The sequence below is a fragment of the Rhincodon typus genome, chromosome 31 (genome assembly GCF_021869965.1).
Source record: "Rhincodon typus isolate 14 chromosome 31, sRhiTyp1.1, whole genome shotgun sequence".
Taxonomy (NCBI): Eukaryota; Metazoa; Chordata; class Chondrichthyes; order Orectolobiformes; family Rhincodontidae; genus Rhincodon; species Rhincodon typus.
Window position 1 is genome coordinate 16,998,285 of NC_063362.1, and position 18,074 is coordinate 17,016,358.

An 18,074-nucleotide genomic window follows, 5' to 3' on the forward strand; every position below is an offset into this window, starting at 1 on the left:
GAGAGGACTTCTAACAAAGGGAGTTAAAAAAAATTTAAGCTATATGAGCTGTTAGCTAAGTGTAAAAAAAAGTGCTGCACGCCCCCTTGTCCTTACTTGCAGTGGTATGATCTGTTGCTATGGTTACGAGCTGAGAGAATTCATTGTAATGCTTTTTTTGTGCACTCTTGCGCACTGCTCAATTACTGTGTGGTTAGAATCATGCTGAGATATAGAAAGCCAGCCTGAGGCACTTTCTGTTTGTACACACAACCCAGAGTACAGCACCACCAAATGGTAAGCTGTAGAATTGCTCCTGAGCTTAAATTGCTCTTTTGATTGAGTCGGAAATCTCACAACACCAGGTTATAGTCCAACGGGTTTATTTGAAAACACAAGCCTCACTCCTCCTTCAGGTGTTAGTGAGAGAGGTAGTATTAGACACAGAATTTATATGTAAAAGATCAAAGGATCACACCACTGATCAGGATAAATTAAACAAACCTGAGATGCTGTCAAATCTTCAATCAGTTAGAAGGTTTTAATTGACTAATATGTATATGTAAATCCCCGAATTCCTTACGAGTCACTGTCCTGAGAGAACTAAAAGTTTTATTAGTGTAAAGAAGGAGTGATATTTTAGGTCAGACCTTTTGGTAGAGGCACAGGGTTTTACTTGTACTTCAGAAAATGAATTAGTTGTTTCACAAATCTTTTGCCATCTAATCCGAGTAAATTATTTTTTGCTAGATTGTTTGTGCATCTGATTTTTTTCAAAACTCATTAAAAGGTACAGAATGGACACGTGGAAATAAATAAAACATCAAAAGGTTGCTGATGGGGCAGGACTGGGACAAGACAAAAATGCAAATTGTACGAGACCTGTGCATTGATCAGAGAAAAACACTAGATGGTGTACTGAGCCACCATTCTCTGGTGTCATTTTTTTCTATTATATTTTATAAACATTGCAAGGTGTCCTACTACAAAACAAAGTCAATTTTTGATAGTTTGCATGTCTCATCTATATGAAGCTAAGGATCGATGGCTGAGCCTTATAGCCAGATGTAAGTTTCTGACACACTCTATTTTTTATTTCCTTCTTTTCTCTTTTGAAAGCCATTAAAGTTGTGACTATTTTCAGATGTCCAGTGAGTATTGGCAGGCTTTTTTGGTCACAGTAGCAGGGATATTGCACAGCTCACGTCTCAGCAAGGTGATGTGTTAATAAATAGCACTTCTATAACCCAGAGGTGATGTGTTGAATTTTAAAAATTGAAAGAACTGTGGATGCTGTAAATCAGAAACAAAAACAGAAGTTGCTGGAAAAGCTCAGCAGGTCTGGCAGCATCTGCGAAGAGAAGTCAGAGTTAATGTTTTCGGTCCAGTGCACTGGGTTTTGGGGAAGGGTCACCGGACCCGAAGAATTGCATTGTCATATCCCTGTATCAGTGACTGAGCTCAACTAACTTGGCTACAACTAAAGATGGAACCTAAAATCTTCTTGTCTGCAGGGCTTAGTTACTCAATGGGTAAACTTGATGAGCTATTGGGATATCCCAAAACACTAGGCTTTATTATCAGTTGATTTTGAATCTTATGTTTTTTCCCTGGTCTTACGGAAATAAATACCGAAATAAAGGTCACATCAGTGAACAACTTTGATATGTCCTCCAAATCTTGACGTGCTGTTTCACTCTGATTAGGGTAGGCTGTGATTAGTGAAATTGCATAGCTGAAAATTAGACTTAACAGGACTAAGTCTGCGTTGCCTTGGGAGCGAGGGATAAAGGAGTTTAATTAAAGTTCACGTCAGTCTCTAATGCCTGTCTATCTAAATGCTTTCATACCTGTTTCTTGGCAAAATTTAAGGGATAGAAGTTTTGATTTTGTACAAAGTGAAATGCTGTCATATGCAAAGGCCACAGAATTAGATGTTGGTCTTTCGGAATTTATTATGCACACTCATTCCAGCTGTAGATCACTACTACATTCCCTGCCAATAGCAATCCATTAGGCCAGGGATTTGTTCATATTGGCATTTCAATATTGTCACCTCACAAGGAGGAACTTTTCAAGGTGACCCAAGTACATCAATGCAATGAAACAAGCTGCTAACAGATACATGTTGGATTTCAGAGTGGCTGGAACTTGCCTTTACAACAGTTACAAACCAATGGAAGAATTTGCTTAAGTAGTTGAAATCACACACACTGACCCAAAATGGTGTAGATCTGCAGGAACCACTTCTGATCCCTCGATTTAACATTCCAGACCCTGGTTCGGCAAAAGCGTTAGCTCAGCTCAGTGGGGAGCATTCTCAATTCAGATGTTTATGGCTCTTAAGGTCCCTTTGTAGGATTACATTGACCATTCACTGCTGTACTGAAGGATTGTTTCACGATCAGACATTCTTTGTTTCTAGGTGGAACACATCTATTACTGTATTTGCCTGTTAAATAGCCAACTTGGAAGAGCTGAATTACTCTTACAATCAATATTCCTTAAAGAATGGATGAGACCAGTGTCTCATGAGATTTTCTTTACATTTCATTTATAAATGAGATGCTACACCAGCATTTATTGCCCTGGAGAAATTGATAGTGAGCAGCTTTCTTAAATCGCCACAATTCTTTATATGTAAAGTCATCCACAGTACTATTAGGAACGGAGTTCCAGGATTGTGACCCAGCGGCAGAAAAAGAATGGCTGTATAGTTCCAAGTCAGGAAGAAGTTTTCGTGCATCTGCTGCTCCAGGTGGTAGAGGTCACAAGTTAGGAAATTGCTGCCAAAGGAGCCTTACTGAGCGAAGGCAGACCATCACATGGATGTTGCATGCTGCCCTGCTGTGCATTGGTGATGAAGGAAGTGAATTTGTCAGTGGTGGATGGGGTGCCAGTTGAGTGGACAGCTTTCTCCTGGATGGTGTTGAGCTTTTGAGTGCTGTTGAAACTACATCCATTCAAGTAAGTGAAGAATATTCTGTCATATCCTGAATTGCATGTTGCAGACAGTAGATAAGCTATGGGGAGATGAGAAGTGAGTTACTTGCTACGTAATTTCTAGCTTCTGACCTGCTTTTGGAGCCATAGCATTCATATGGCTAGTTCAGTTCAGTTTCTTGTCAATGGTAACCCGAGGACGTTGATAGAGGGGATTCAGTGATTATAATGCCATCATGGTGATGGTTAGACTCTCTTTTGAAAGTAGTCATTTGCCTGGTACTAGTGTTACTTGTCACTTTATCAGCTCAAGCCTGGATGTTGTGCAGGTCTTGCTGCAAGTGGATACAGAGTAGGTCAGTATATGAGGAGTCGTGAATGGTGGTGAACATCCCACTTCTGTCTTTATAATGGAGGAAATGGCATTGATGTAATAGCTGAAGATGGTTGGGTCTTAGACACTACCCTGAGGAATTCCTGCTATGATGTCTTGGGACTGAAATGATAAACTTCCAACAACCACAACCATCTGTGTATCAATTAAAATAGTAACAAAGATGGTATCACATTGAAATTTATGATTGAAAGATTGCATTGAGAGGATTGGACAGGCATGATTTGATACAAAAAAAATTATGTTGTTAAAAGGATATTGGCAAGTTTTATTGAATGATACTGCCAGACATAAAAGCTTTTGTAACACTGTGTGACTTTAGCAATGTAAAGTCATACTAATAGAAATGAAAATGCACCACCAACTTGTCTACAATGAACTAACAGGTTCATTGAAGGATTATGCAACGTTGTTATACATCTTGATTATTTGCTTGTGTTCAACCAAACTTGAAAAGAACGTTTGCATTACTTGAATGAACTATATGATTGGTTATGAAGAGCCAGTTTGACCCTGCAGCCCAATGGTATCAATGTGGACTTCACAAGCTTCAAAATCTCCTCTCCCCCGACCACATCCCAAAACCAGCCCAGCTTGTCCCCGCCTCCCTAACCTGTCCTTCCTCCCACCTATCCACTCCTCCCACCTCAAGCCCCACCCCCATCTCCTACCTACCAGCTTCATACCGCCTCCTTGACCTGTCCATCCTCCCTGGACTGAGCTATCCCCTCCCTAACTCCCCACCTACACTCACCGTTACTGGCTCCATCCCCGCCTCTTTGACCTGTCTGTCTCCTTTCCAACTATCTTCTCCTCTATCCATCTTCTATCCGCCTCCCCCGTCTGCCTATTTATTTCAGAATCCCCTTCTCCTCCCCCATTTCTGAAGAAGGGTCTAGACTCGAAACGTCAGCTTTCCTGCTCCTCTGATGCTGCTTGGTCTGCTGTGTTCATCCAGCTCTACACCTTGTTATCTCAGATTCTCCAGCACTGGCAGTTCCTACTATCTCAGTTTGATGATAGATTTGGTTAAAAGTGTATTTGTAAAAGTTAACATGAAGCTTATTGTGAATTCATGACTTGGCATCTAGAGAAGCAAAGATAAGGGCTAATCTGTTTTCCTGTGGCTTAAGGCAAAACACAAAATCCTGTAGTTTATTGGCAGTTCGTTCTGAACTTCAATGCTGTAAATAGCTCCTTTGATAAATTTGTTAAAGAAAGGCAAAAATTTAAATGGATAAATATCAGTGTCCCTGACAATTTGAAAGTTATGCTGATAACTGCAATGCAACACCATATAGACAAGTCTCAAACAGTCTATTGACGCCAGCAACATTTGGGTGCTATTTTACTGTAAGAAGACAAGATAGGGTTCAGAAAGCCAGTCAGTTATTTTTCTCAAAAACTAAATGAGAGTCAACAGAAAAATAAACAAGTTAGAAAGAGTCACTGAAATTTGAGTTGACTGTACAAAAAATTGAAGTGTACATATCTAACAACTCCAAAGAAACTGCTAGTTTTGCAGGCTACAATCCTTTATTAGAAAAATTTAATGACAATAATCTGAAACTGTGTTTTATGGGAGTTTAGTGTTACAGACATATTAACATAAAAATAATTTATGTGGCTGGCAAGGACAATATTATAATGAATGCTTCATCAAAAGCAAAAATTGAATAAAGCTGAATGCTGCAATCAAAATGTTATGTAGAAATGTTTGCTGCAATAAACAGTGTATATTTAGTGTGAACATATTACTGTTAATGTAATATAGAAATAGTGATAAGAAAGGTAGAAAATGAAAATACTTCTATTTGATACTGCTTCCATTTTTTCTCGGGGGAGACAAGATAAACATGTATAATACATTTTAATTTTTGAATTTAGATTTTAAAATAGTGGCAGATATTTTGGTTTCAGTTGTATGTAGATACATTTTTAATGTCATTTTGTGTCAGCTTAATAATTCATTTCCAAAAAGCCACGTGGCTTCAGCCTGGAAACTGGCAAGCCACCTGTGGTGTTAATGGATGAATGTTTATACGGCTGAGTTTACGTCAATATCAGAGGTCAATATTTCAGGTTTTGACTTCAGTTCAGAGGGGGGAGCAATTTTCTCCTAGCAGTTAGTTCCCAGCAGTTCAGCAGAATCAACATTTCAGTCTTACTCTGAAGTCAGATTCAGATTGACTTCAGTGCAGTTTAGAGGGGAGAGCAATTTTCACTAGCAATTCAGAAGAATTGCAAGTTTAATTTAGAAGGGAGAACATGTTTTCCCAGCGGGAGAATCTAATTTTAGTTAAGGGGAACTAATCACTCCACCTGAAGTGTTAAAGACAAAAAAAAACTGCAAATGCTGGAATCCAAGGTAGACAAACAGGAGGCTGGAAGAACACAGCATTTCTTTCAGAGTCTGCTGTCATGAATCTTTCACAATTCTGATGGTCTAAGTTTGTTTAGTTCTAACAAATTACAGACTTCTATGCTTCTTGGTAGCTCAACAAACTAACAACACTTCAGCTAGACAAACAGGAGGCTGGAAGAACATAGCAAGCCAGGCAGCATATGAAAGAAAGAAGCAGTCAACGTTTTGGTAAATTACCCTTCTTCAGGACTGGATGTGGGGATGGGGGAAGCAGCAGGTAAAGACAGGGGGGAGGGTTGGTAGCAGAATGGTGATGATTTGTGGACACTGGTAGTAGGTACAACCTGGTTGGTTGATGGAAAGGATGAATCCGATTGGTGGCTGGATGGGAGGGTCAGAAGGTGGAATGGAAGGGAGGAGGTGGGGCTGGAAAGGGAGCCAGGGGGTGGGTAGGAAGGTTATTTGAAATTAGAGAACTAAATGTTGAGTCCTCTGGGCTGTAGGGTGCCCAGGCGGAAGATGAGGTGTTTTTCTTCAAATTTGCATTCTGAGTCGCTGCGACACTGAAGGAGGTAGAGGACGGATATGTCGGAGGTGGGTGTGGGTGTGGGTGGGGGAGGTGAAATGGGCGGTGATTGGGAGGCTAGGTTGGCTGTTATGGGCCAGACTACCACTGCCCCGCCTTTGTTGGTGGGTTTAAGAGTGAAACAGGCATTGGTGCGGAGAGAGTGGAGCACTGTATGTTTGGAGATGGAGAGTTTGGAATGGGTGGAGAAATCGAGGTGGTCGATGTCACATTGGCAATTAGCAATGAAGAGATGCAGGAGGCAGGAGAATGGGTCTCTGGAGGGTGGTTGGAAGTCTTTATCAAAGAAGGAACTAAGATGGAGGTGGAGGCGGAGAAAGAAGAGTTCCACCTTGTGGTGGGCACGGAACTTGTTGAGGTGGAGGCAGAGGGGCACGAACATGAGCCCTTTACTGAGGACAGACCATTTGGCCTCAAAGAATTCAAGTTCGGGAGAATGGTGAATATGCAGCAAGGTTTATGGGTGGGGTTTTGGGGGGTTCAAGGAGGGGAGGGAGAAAGGGCAATAGCCTGTGACGGGTGAACATTGGATGCAGTGTGATGGGGGGAGTGATTGTGGGAGGGAAAGGAGGATGGGAGGGTTGTGGCCTGGGGAGTAGGATGGAGGATTGAATGTAGGAGAGATGAGGGATAGGAGGTGGAGAGGTAGGGTGTATTGTGGGGTGGATAGATGAGAATGGAGAGGTGTGCTGCCTAGCTGCAGGTGGGCTGTAGGACCTAGGAGTGACCCTGGGGATAGGAGTCCATGTGTTGATTGGAGAGTGGGCGGGATCCAGAGTGGAGGCGGAGGTTACAGATTAAGTCGAGGCAGGTCCCGGTCCTTTTGTCGGTGCCTCCCCCTTGATCACGACCCCATCAAGCCACCATCTCCCACACTGTCCGTGACTCATCACGTCCGGTGACCTCCCCTACACTGCCTCCAGCCTCAGTTCCCCAGCCCCGCAGTGCTTGGATCTACTTGGTCCCCAAGATCCACACGCCTAACTACCCCGGTGGACCCAGCGTCTCCGCATGCACCTGCCCCACCGAACCCATCTCTTCGTACCTCAACTCCATTCTCTCCCTCTTTGTCCCCCCCGCCTGTCACATCCAGGACACAAACCACACGGTCTACCTCTTTGGAAACTTCTAGATCTCTGGCCCCTAGTGCTTCATCTTTACTATGGACGTCCAACCCCTGTACATGTCCATACCCCACAAGAACGGCCTACAGGCCCTCCGTTATTTTCCTCTCCAATAGACACGTCCAGTTCCCTCCTCCCAATACCCTCTTCTGCCTCGCCGAACTAGTCCTCACCCTCAATAACTTTTCCTTCAATTCTTCCCACTTTCTCCAAATCCAGGAATTTGCCATGGGCACTCACATGGGCCCCAGCTACGCCTGTCTGTTAGTTATGTTGAACAGTCCTTGTTCAGTACATACACCGATACTGTTCCGCAAACTTTGGGCCATTACATCGATGACTACATCGGTGCTGCATCCTGCACGCAGGCTGAACTGGAGCAGTTTATCGACTTCGCTAGCAACTTTCACCCCGCCCTCTAATTCACTTAGTTTAGCTGAGCTCCCCCCACCCCCCCCGACTTCCTTGATCTCTCCCTTTCCTTTTCTGGCGACCAGTTTACAGACCGACATTTACAATAAACCCATTGTTACCTACGCTACACCTCTTCCCATCCTGTATCCTGCAAAACCTCCATCCCGTTTTCCCAATTTCTCCGTGTTCATTGCATCTACTGTGACGAAGAGATGTTCCACTCCCAAGCATCCCGGATGTCTGCCTTTTTCAAACAACGCTGTTTTCCCCCCTCTGTCATCCAGACAGCCCTCCACCGTGCCTCCTCCCTTCCCCGCTCCACAGCTCTTAACAATACCCCCCAAACATAATAAAGATAGGGACCCCCTTGTCCTCACTTTCCACCCCACCAACCTCAGCATCACTTCCGCTAGCTCCAATTAGACCTCACCACCCGGAACATCTTCCACTCCCCACTCCTCTCTGCCTTCAGCAAGGACCATTCCCTTTGCCACTCCTTATTTCGTGCCATACTGTCCACCAATCTGCCCAGTACCTTACCTGTAACCATAAAAGATGCAACACCTGCTGGCACACCACCTCCCTCATCTCCATTCAGGGCCGAAAACAGTCCTTCCAAGTGAGACAGAGCTTTACCTGCATCTCCTCCAACCTAGTCTATTGCATCCGGTGGTCCCGATGTGGTCTTCTCTACATCAGTGAGACCAAACGTAGACTAGGTGACCGCTTCGCCGAGCATTTTCACCTGGCCCATGATAGCCAACCTAATCTCCTGGTCACCGCCCATTTCAACTCCCTGACCCACTCCCCGTCTGACATGTCCATCCTTGGCCTCCTCCAGTGTCGCAGCAACTCAGAATGCAAATTTGAAGAACAACACCTTATCTTCCTCCTGGGCACCCTACAGCCCAGAGGACTCAACATTGTGTTCTCCAATTTCAAATAACCTTCTCTCCCATACCCACTTCCTCCCTTCCATTCCACCTTCTAACCTCCCTTCCAGCCACCAACGAGATTCATCCCTTCCATCGACAAACCAGGTCGTACCTACCACCAATGTCCACCTATCATCACCATTCCGTTACATCCTCTTTGCCCCCCCCACCCCCCTCCCTTTATCTGCTGCTCCCCCCATCCCCACATCCAGTCCTGAAGAAGGGTAATAGTTGAAATGCTGACTGCTCCTTTCTTTCATATGCTGCCTGGCTTGCTATGTTCTTCCAGCCTCCTGTTTGTCTAGCTGAAGTGTTGTTAGTTTGTTGAGCTACCGAGCTGCATAGAAGTCTGTAATTTATTAGAACTAAACAAACCTGGACCATCTGAATTTTGAAAGATTCATGACAGCAGACTCGAAAAGAAATCATAAACCTGTGTGTCTCAGTAATCTTAAAAAAAACAATTAAGTGAAAAAACATTGGAGAGTTGCAATTAAAGTACAATTTGTCTAGAATTGAGTATCTGTCAAAAGATAATGTGGAAAAAGAAGAGTGAAGCATTGTGTTTGCTGTCTCTGTGGAATTCTTTCTAACACTTCTTTAAAATAATTGTGTGAAATAAACCTGTGTTCTTTTGTTTAAAGAACATTGACAGCCTCGTGTGAATTTGTTTAATGACTGATCTCCACAATAGTCTAAATGGAAAATCAAAGCTTGTGCTGTATCAAGCCAGGTTTCACTCTGAGATCTGACTTGTCCAGTATTATAATCAGTTGGGATCATAAAAATAGAAAGAAACTGTGTTCCCAGTTGGGGAGTCTAGAACTGCTTATTTAAGTAGGGTTTTCTGTTTTCTTTGGAGGCTCTGCTCACTTAATTCAAATAACAGCTTAATGTTCGTACCTGGTGGGTGGGTGGGCGGGGGGTGTGTAGGTGAAGTGTGAAATAAGAGTTGCTAAGTTGTTCCTGTTCCTTCACCACTAGTCAGTATCAGCCAGGCAGAGGAATTTAATATTGGGACCGATTGTTAGCAGGCCAATGATTTTGGCTCAATTATGTCCTTGCCCTTGCGCGCACACAAGTAAGGACCACTGAGTATTAATTGGCATCAAGAACCTGGGTTCAGTTTCCACTCCATAGCCCAAGATGCACTAAAGCTAATTCTAGGACTGTGGCTGTGATGAGCCAACTGACCACAGACTGGTGATGAAATGTATATTCACCAGTGATGTAGCCCCAGGAGCAGATTGTTTGGTTCTTGGAAGTTAACAGTCGAACACAGTCTTGCCATCATAAAATATTACAGCCCATTGCAAGAGAGCAGACTGTGGGAAGAGTCCCCAGGGTTTCATACAGTACAGTTATGTTGAATTTGCAGCACATGTATTCAACCCAGTCATTGCATCAATAGTTCAAACCTATATCTACAGATGTGTTTGTATAATCTTTGGAGTATTAAATATCTTTTTCAAATGTAGAATAAATGCATTGACTTCCTGTCTGGGAGTTGGGTGAAAACATCTGAAAAGCTTTGATACTATGTGAGCGGGGATAGTAGGAACTGCAGATGCTGGAGAATCCGAGACAACAAGGTGCAGAGCTGGATGAACACAACAGGCTAAGCAGCATCATAGGAGCAGAAAGGCTGACGTTTCGGGCCTAGACCCTTCATCAGAAAATGATCAGAAAAGTTTTCTGATGAAGGGTCTAGGCCTGAAACATCAGCCTTTCTGCGCCTATGATGCTGCTTAGCCTGCTGTGTTCATCCAGCTCTGCACCTTGTTGTCTCGGATACTATGTGAGCGCTTGTTCAGGTTTGATTGTGGGAGACCATGGTCAGTGAGCCAATTCCTGGTGTTTACATTATAAAATAAATTCTCTAGTTCCAGCAGCAAAATAGTGCATTTGCTGATGCACAAAAATTCTGCCAGCAGGTTAAGAGAACTAAAGGTAAATACTTGATGGCTTCTCATGTATTTTGGTTTTCTAAACAAGTTTAAACTATAAGAGCAGCTGAAAAAACTGTTAAAACATTTACTGTAAAACCAGCTTGCCAGTGTTTCAAATCCAAAAATCATTGTGCTTAAAAGTTTACTTTTGTTTGTCAGAGTCATGATGACAGCTGATTGAGCATTAGTTATGCAGCCTTAATTCGAACATAAGTTAGCCTCTGCCTGAGGTGAAACATTTTGGCAAGGATCCCTTGGGGGTCAAATATGAAGATTGCAGATAATTGGAGGTTGGACTCATTGCAGAAACTCTGCTTAACTCAAGTGTACTTGGCTTTCTTCCAGGTGTGACCCAACCCTTTTCAGTTCCTGTAAGAAAATGAAACTATACAGTTTCAACTCATTGAAGTTGAGCACTTTTTGTTAGTGTATTTTTTCTGATGCTGTAAATGTTAAAGTTTACTGCAATAAAAACAGAAATTTCTGGCAAAACTCAGCAGGTCTGACAGCAACTGTAGGGACAAAGCAGACTTACCGTTTCAGTTCCGGTGAAGTTTCTTCATGAAAATTCTGATGAAGAGTCACCGGACTTGAAATCTGAACGTTGCTTTCTCCCTGCTGATGCTGCCAGACCTGCTGAGTTTCACCATCAATTTCTGTTTTTGTTTCATATCTCCAGCATCTGCAGTTTTAGAATTTTATTTAAGGTTTACTGCAACTTGTATGGCTACCACAAGAATAGTTTTAAAATATTTTTGTCATATGTGGGCCTTACTTTTCATTTCTGCATCCAGTGTTCTGTTCTGAAAGTGCTGTCTTATCTAGTTCCATGTGTTCTCTGATACATTTCCTATGTGGCTGGTCTTCTCATCTATGGCTCCATACAGAGAGTGTGGGAAGGCTGGTTTACCATTATACAGTCATGTCTGATATGCCCTCAAATTAACATCTATCACTGGAGATTAAACAGTTGTAGTAACTGTGCCTCATCTGCTCTATCTCTGGTTTAGGAATGCTAAGTCCAGCTGGAACCTCCAACTGTCCTCACACAGTACAAACATTTCCTGGACTACAATAAACTGCATGTTTTAGCATTACATCTGGCAGTGCATTTACCCATGGATCCACTCAAACATCGGAATTTATTTCCAAAGGTTTTTTTTTAAAACAGGCATTCATAGGTCATGTATGAAGCTGTCTGAAATATTTTTATTTACTTTATTTACATATTAATCTCTAAGTTGCTCATAGGTAACATCTGCAAAATCAGTCTCTAATCAGAAACCTGAGTAACATTACACAAAGTAGCAATAACGGGTGGGTTGTGAAGATCCAACAGTCCAGTTGTGGGTATAGTAGTAGGGGTGTCACATAAAGAAGATTCAGATTGTTAACTAGATCCATGATAATGCAGTGCTTTTTTTTGGTTCATCCAATTTCCATGACAACCCTAAAGTATTCAGCACCTAGAGCAAACTTGACCACAGTTTGCATCCAACTACTCTACAGCAAAACATAATGAGGCACAAACTTTGCATGACCATACTGCTATGTTATTACTTTGCACATGTTCAGCTGTGCTTTCAGTTCTCTAATTTGCTAGTTCCAGTTCAGAGAAAATAATAGAACATAAAGAATCAGTGATTATGTAAATTTATGGTTCTGTTATTCCTATCATTCAAGAGTCAAGACCAATGTCCTTTTCCTGTCATGTGACATAAGTGAAAGAGGCTGACTGATCTTATTCCCCACAAAACTTGAGGATTGTTGCCAATGTTTCATGACTCAAGCTGATGTTTTGTCTTGCAAATAACATTTCTCAATTACCTGACACCTGTTATTTTGTCCAGCCAATGTGCAGACTGCAGAATGAAACTAATACCACCAGCAAAGAGATCATTGTGGAAAGATGTCAGGACGGAGTGTGTCCAACATTAGATTTTTCAACAATGCATGCAGGAGAAAGATAGTTGCCTGAACCTTTCCACAAAAGAAAAAATACAATCATGCATTTCATGATCTCAGAACTGCAGTGCACTTTACAGTCAATGAGGTTCTTCTAAACTGCAGTCAGTTTTATAATGTTGCTGAAGGACAAGACTGGAGGCAAATTTGACACATCTTTCAATTTATTCTTAAAATGAAACATTAAAAATATAATGCTCCTAACTCCACAACCCATGACTAGTATTGATAAGTGTATCTATACATTTGCTTATCTATATATCCTTGTCACAACCACGCCCAGCATATCCTCAGTGGTCTGTGAACTATGAATTTGTTTAGCTCATTTAGCCCCCTTTTTCAAGTGTTTTGATTTAGATAACCAGCAGCACAGTTTTGGTATTAAACAAGATATAGCTTATTGCAAAACTGCTGCTGCAAGTTATTTAATAAAAAAAGAACAAAGTCTTTAAGTAAAATGTAGATACAAAAATTTCAGTAAAGATAAAAGTTACATTTGGAGATGAAAATGACACCAGTCCTTACTACCATTTCAGGCCTGGCTTAGCAAAGATTTCTCTTTCCAAAATGCTGCTGAATCTTTTAGTCAAGATAATTAACTGTTCTTTTTAACTGCCTTAACATTAGCTTGAATGGTTCTCATTTGTGAGAAACAGTCACTCGACCTGAAAGATTAACTGTAATTTCTTTCCACAGATGCTGTCAGATTGGCTGAGCTTTTCCAGCAATTTCTGTTTTTGTTTTTCATTGTCAGGTTGTGGTGAGCCAGAGAGGGCTATTCACACCACCAGTGGGGTCCTAATTACCCTTTGAAATGTTCATTGAATTTCAGTGGTCTCTAGTGATTTGTTCCTGAGATAAGTATAGTGCCAATACCAGCTGAAATCCATAGTGTGGTCATATGACTTCTGGGAGCCATTTTGTAAACTTTATCATTCATTTTAAAGACAGATTGGTTTTTGTTTCTAAATTATCTCTTATAATTACATATTAGTGCCAATTCTTAATCTTAATTTATTTTAAAGCACTTTCTATGCCTACATGAAAGGGCATGTGGGGTCTTGGCTTGATATTTCACCCAAAAAACAGAGTAAAGGATACAAATTTGCAGATGGCACAAAACTTGGAAGCATTGTAAGCTGTGATGTGAGCTGTAGAAGAACGTTGACAAGTTGGTAGAGTGGGCAGAAGGTGATAGATAAAGTTAAATGTAAGGTCTTAGTATGAGGTCTTATGTTTTGGTAGAAAAATCATGGAGAAACAATATTCAATAAAGGATACTAATCCAAGGCTGTTCAGGAGCAGAGACCCTGAGGTGTATATGTGCAAATGACATTAAAGGTAGCAGGACAGGTGGAAAACACAGTCAATTAAGCATACAGTATCCAAGGCTTTATTAATAAGGGCGTACACTACAGGAGTAGTGAAATTATGCTGAACCTATGTAAGACACCAGTTAGTTAGAATTCAGCTGTTGTGTACAGTTCTGGATTTGGTAAGGATAAGTGTTAACTAATCGTCATCATTGGTTTTCATTACAGTGTGGAATAAACCAGTCAATCAGCATTCTTCTCTCTCATAGTTTAAATGTTTTCCCTTTGATATTTCTTAAGAGTTGCCCTGATGAGTGCAAGACGAGAAAAGTCTTATTTCAGTAATATTGAAGGATTAAATTAACAAATTATATGATCTAGCAATAATATTATTAATTTGGTTTCACCATATTTATTTCAACCTGCCACTTGTCAGCCAAGCCTGGATATTGGACGTTGCCTGCTTGAGTGTCAGAGGAGTCAGGAAATGGTTGAACATTGTACAGTCATCAGTGAACTTCTGACCATAGGATGGGCATAAGGCCATTGATGAAGCAGCAGAAGATAATTGGATTTAGGACACTACCTTAAGGAACTCCTTCAGAGATGCCCTAGAGCTGAGATGACTGAATTCCAGCAATTACTAATTATACATCTATGTATAACCCCAACTTGCAGAGCGTTTTCTTCCTAATTCCTATTGACTGTAGTTTTGTTAGGGCCACTCAATGCCACATATCTACTTATGATATCAAAGGTGGTCAGTTTCATCTCCCTCTGAATTTCAGCTCTTTTCTCAATGTTTGAACAAAGGGTGTAAAGAGGTCAGGATCTGATTGGCCCTTGTGAACCCAAGTTGAGTGTCAGTGAGCAGATTATCGCTAAACAAATGCTGCGCGATGCTACTGCTGTACCCCTGGGCCATAAGGTTGCACTTTGTTGGAGTCCAATTCTGCTGCTGCTGCTGATGGCCCACAGCACCTCATGGGTGCCAGTTGCTAGATCTGTTTGAATTTTGTTCCACTTAACATGGTAGTATTGCCACACAACTTAATGGAGAGTTTATTCATTGTGAATATGGGACTTTGTCTCCACAAGGACTATGCAGTGGTCACTCCAGTGATACTGTCACAGACAGGTGCATCTGTGGCAGGCAGATTTGTGAATGCAAGGTCAAATATCTCTTTTCTGCTTGGATTCTTCACATCCTACTGCAGACCCAGTCTAGCAGTTAGTCCTTTTAGGATTTGACCAGCTTGGTTAGTAGTGGTGCTGCCAAGCTACTCTTGGACATTGAAATCTTCCATCCAGAGTATCTTCTATGCTTCCTCAAACTGCCATTAAACCTGGAGATGAAGTGATCCATCAGCCAAAAGGGTCAGTACATGGTAATTATCAGGAGGTTTCCTTGCCCATGTTTGACCTGAGATTTCATGGGATTCGGAATCAATGTTGAGTTCTTGAAGATAACTTCCACTCATCTGTATACTACATTGCTTCTGCCTGTGCTTTTTCTGTCCAGCTAGTGGGACAAGACTTACACCGGGCTAACGATGATTTTGTTTGGGACACATTCTGCAAGGAATGACTATGTAAGCCTGTTGTTTGACTAGTCTGTGAGATGGTTTTCCTAATTTTGGTACCAGGATCCAGATGTTAGCATGGAAGAGTTTTGTAGGGTTGAGAGGGCTGAAATGCGTTGTCATTTTCAGTGCCTGTGTTGGTGCCAGGTGTTCCATTTGGCTTCATATATTTTTTGAAATTTTTTAGCATTTTGTATAACTGTATGAACTATGCCATTTCAGAGGGTAGTTTAGAGTGAATCACAATGGGTTTGCAGTCACATGCAGGCAAACCGGGTAAGAACAGCAGAATTGCTTTCCTAAAGAACAGCGGTGAACCAGAAGTGTTTTTATAACTATTGATTGATGGTCATCATTAAACTTTTCACATAATTTTTCAAATTCCAGCATCTACTGTGGTGGGATTTGAGTCCATGTCCCCAGAACATTAGCAGAGTCACTGGACAACTAAAACAAAAAAAAATTGTTGGAGAAACTCAGCAGGTCTGGCAGTGTCTGTGGAGAGAAAGCAGTCAATGTTTCAGGTCCAGTGATCTTTCATCGGAACTAGTAGTAGCTAGGAAAAGGAGCCCAGAGCGAGAGAATAACCAGTAGGCAATATAAAGGGATAGATAATGGTAAGCCAGGGAAGGAGAAAAGCTGATAATGGGGACTATAAGTAGGTAAAAATGGGTTGACTGTACTGAAAACAGCCCGTGCATGACAAAGACTGGGGTGTTGTGATGGTAAATGATATGGAAGAAGGAGTTCAGGCCCTAAAATTGTTGACAATATTGAGTGCTGAAGGCTGCAGGGTCCCAAGTAGAAAATGTGATGCTGGTCTTTTACCTTGTGCTAAGCTTTGCTGGAGCACTACAGCAGGCCTGAGACCGAAATATTGGCCAGGTAACGCAGTGGTGTGTTGATGTGGCAGGTTTCTGGAAGCTCTGGGTCATATTTGTGGACAGAAAATAGGTGTTCTGCAAAGCAGTCACCCAAACTGTGTTTCATCTCCACAGTACAGAAGAGATCACAGAGTGAGCATCTAATATAGACTAGATTGAATGAACTGAGGTAAATCACTGCTTCGTCTGGAAAGTGCGTCTAGACCCTTGGATTGTGAGGAAGGAGGAAGTAAATGGGCAGGTGTTGCACATGCTGCGACTGTATGGGAAGGTGTTGTTGGAATGTGTGGAGGTATTGGGAATAGAGGAGGAGTGGACCAGGGTGTTCCAGAGGGAACAGTCCCTGCAGAATACTGACAAAGGAGGGGAGGGGTGTTTGTGCCTGATGTTGGCATCTGCTGGAGGTGGCAGAAATGGCAGTTTATGATTCTAACTAGTCCAGTGTCAATATCACCAAACCATTACCTCCCTTATCTAATTTGGGAGTTGGGGAAGATGATTTTTGTTCAAGATTTGGGGAGAATGTTGGCCCAATGGAAAGGGAATAGTGAGAGATGGAGATGGAATGCAAAGGTGTGTGGTGGGTCAGAATGGGGCTGGAAATAGCAATTTGGGTGGTGGGGTAGAAGTTTGACTTCTTTGCAGCACTTGATATGGTTGATCACACTATCATCTTCTATTGCCTTAGCATTGTCTAATTTCATAGTACTTTCTTATCCTTTCTTATTTATCCAAATATAACCAGTAGCAAATTAGGGAGGTTGGCAGCAGAGTGGAAGAGTAAAGGGAGGAAGAAACTGAGCCAGCTACATAGGTTTCCTCAGTTGCAGAAACAAATAAATGTATGACGTATTTATATTTGGAATTGATGGAGAGGATAGGGCTAGAAAGTTTGAGGAGATAATTTAGTAATAGCAAAGATGTCAAACAGAAGTGATTAAGTGTAGAAATGAGGAAATCAAGACAGGCAATGTAACAGTTAAAACAGTTCATGGAGGGTCTGTTTCCATGAGGGTGGAGGACCAGAAGACATTAAGTTCAGAATTTCAGACTAAACTAATGAGAGAAAGTTTATATGGAAAGTGTGATTGGATTAAAATAGGAGGAAGATTATAAGAAACCTAGAGGAATTTAAATTTAGATGATCTCATTTGGTGCAGAGGGTTTTAAGGAGACCTCAGTGTGGAAGTCAGCATTAACCCTGGAAAGTGTATACATTAATGTCAATGACCATTTCCTGGAACTGAGATGGTTACAGCTGTTGTAGTGCTTGACTGTATTCATGGCTTTAGTATGTGAGTCAGTACCTTTAATTAAACAGCTTACGACTAAACATCTCAAACTGAGAATTAGTTTAAAGTTAACAGCTCTGTACACAGGACAACATGCAAAATCTGCAATCTTCTCATCTGAAGCTTAACATCACTTTCCAAATGATTTCAGTGTGACTGCTGGCCAATGGACTGGCTTTTTAAGAGGAACAAACTATATCATTTTAAGCTAATTTCTCACTTTCTAAAGAGGAACTGGATGTTTCCGTTTCTTCGGTCTTCTGGTTTAACGGTCAATAATTTGGTTCTATTAAAGACCCCATGTGAATTACAACATCTATATAGAGACAGATACTGGCAGCCCTTCAA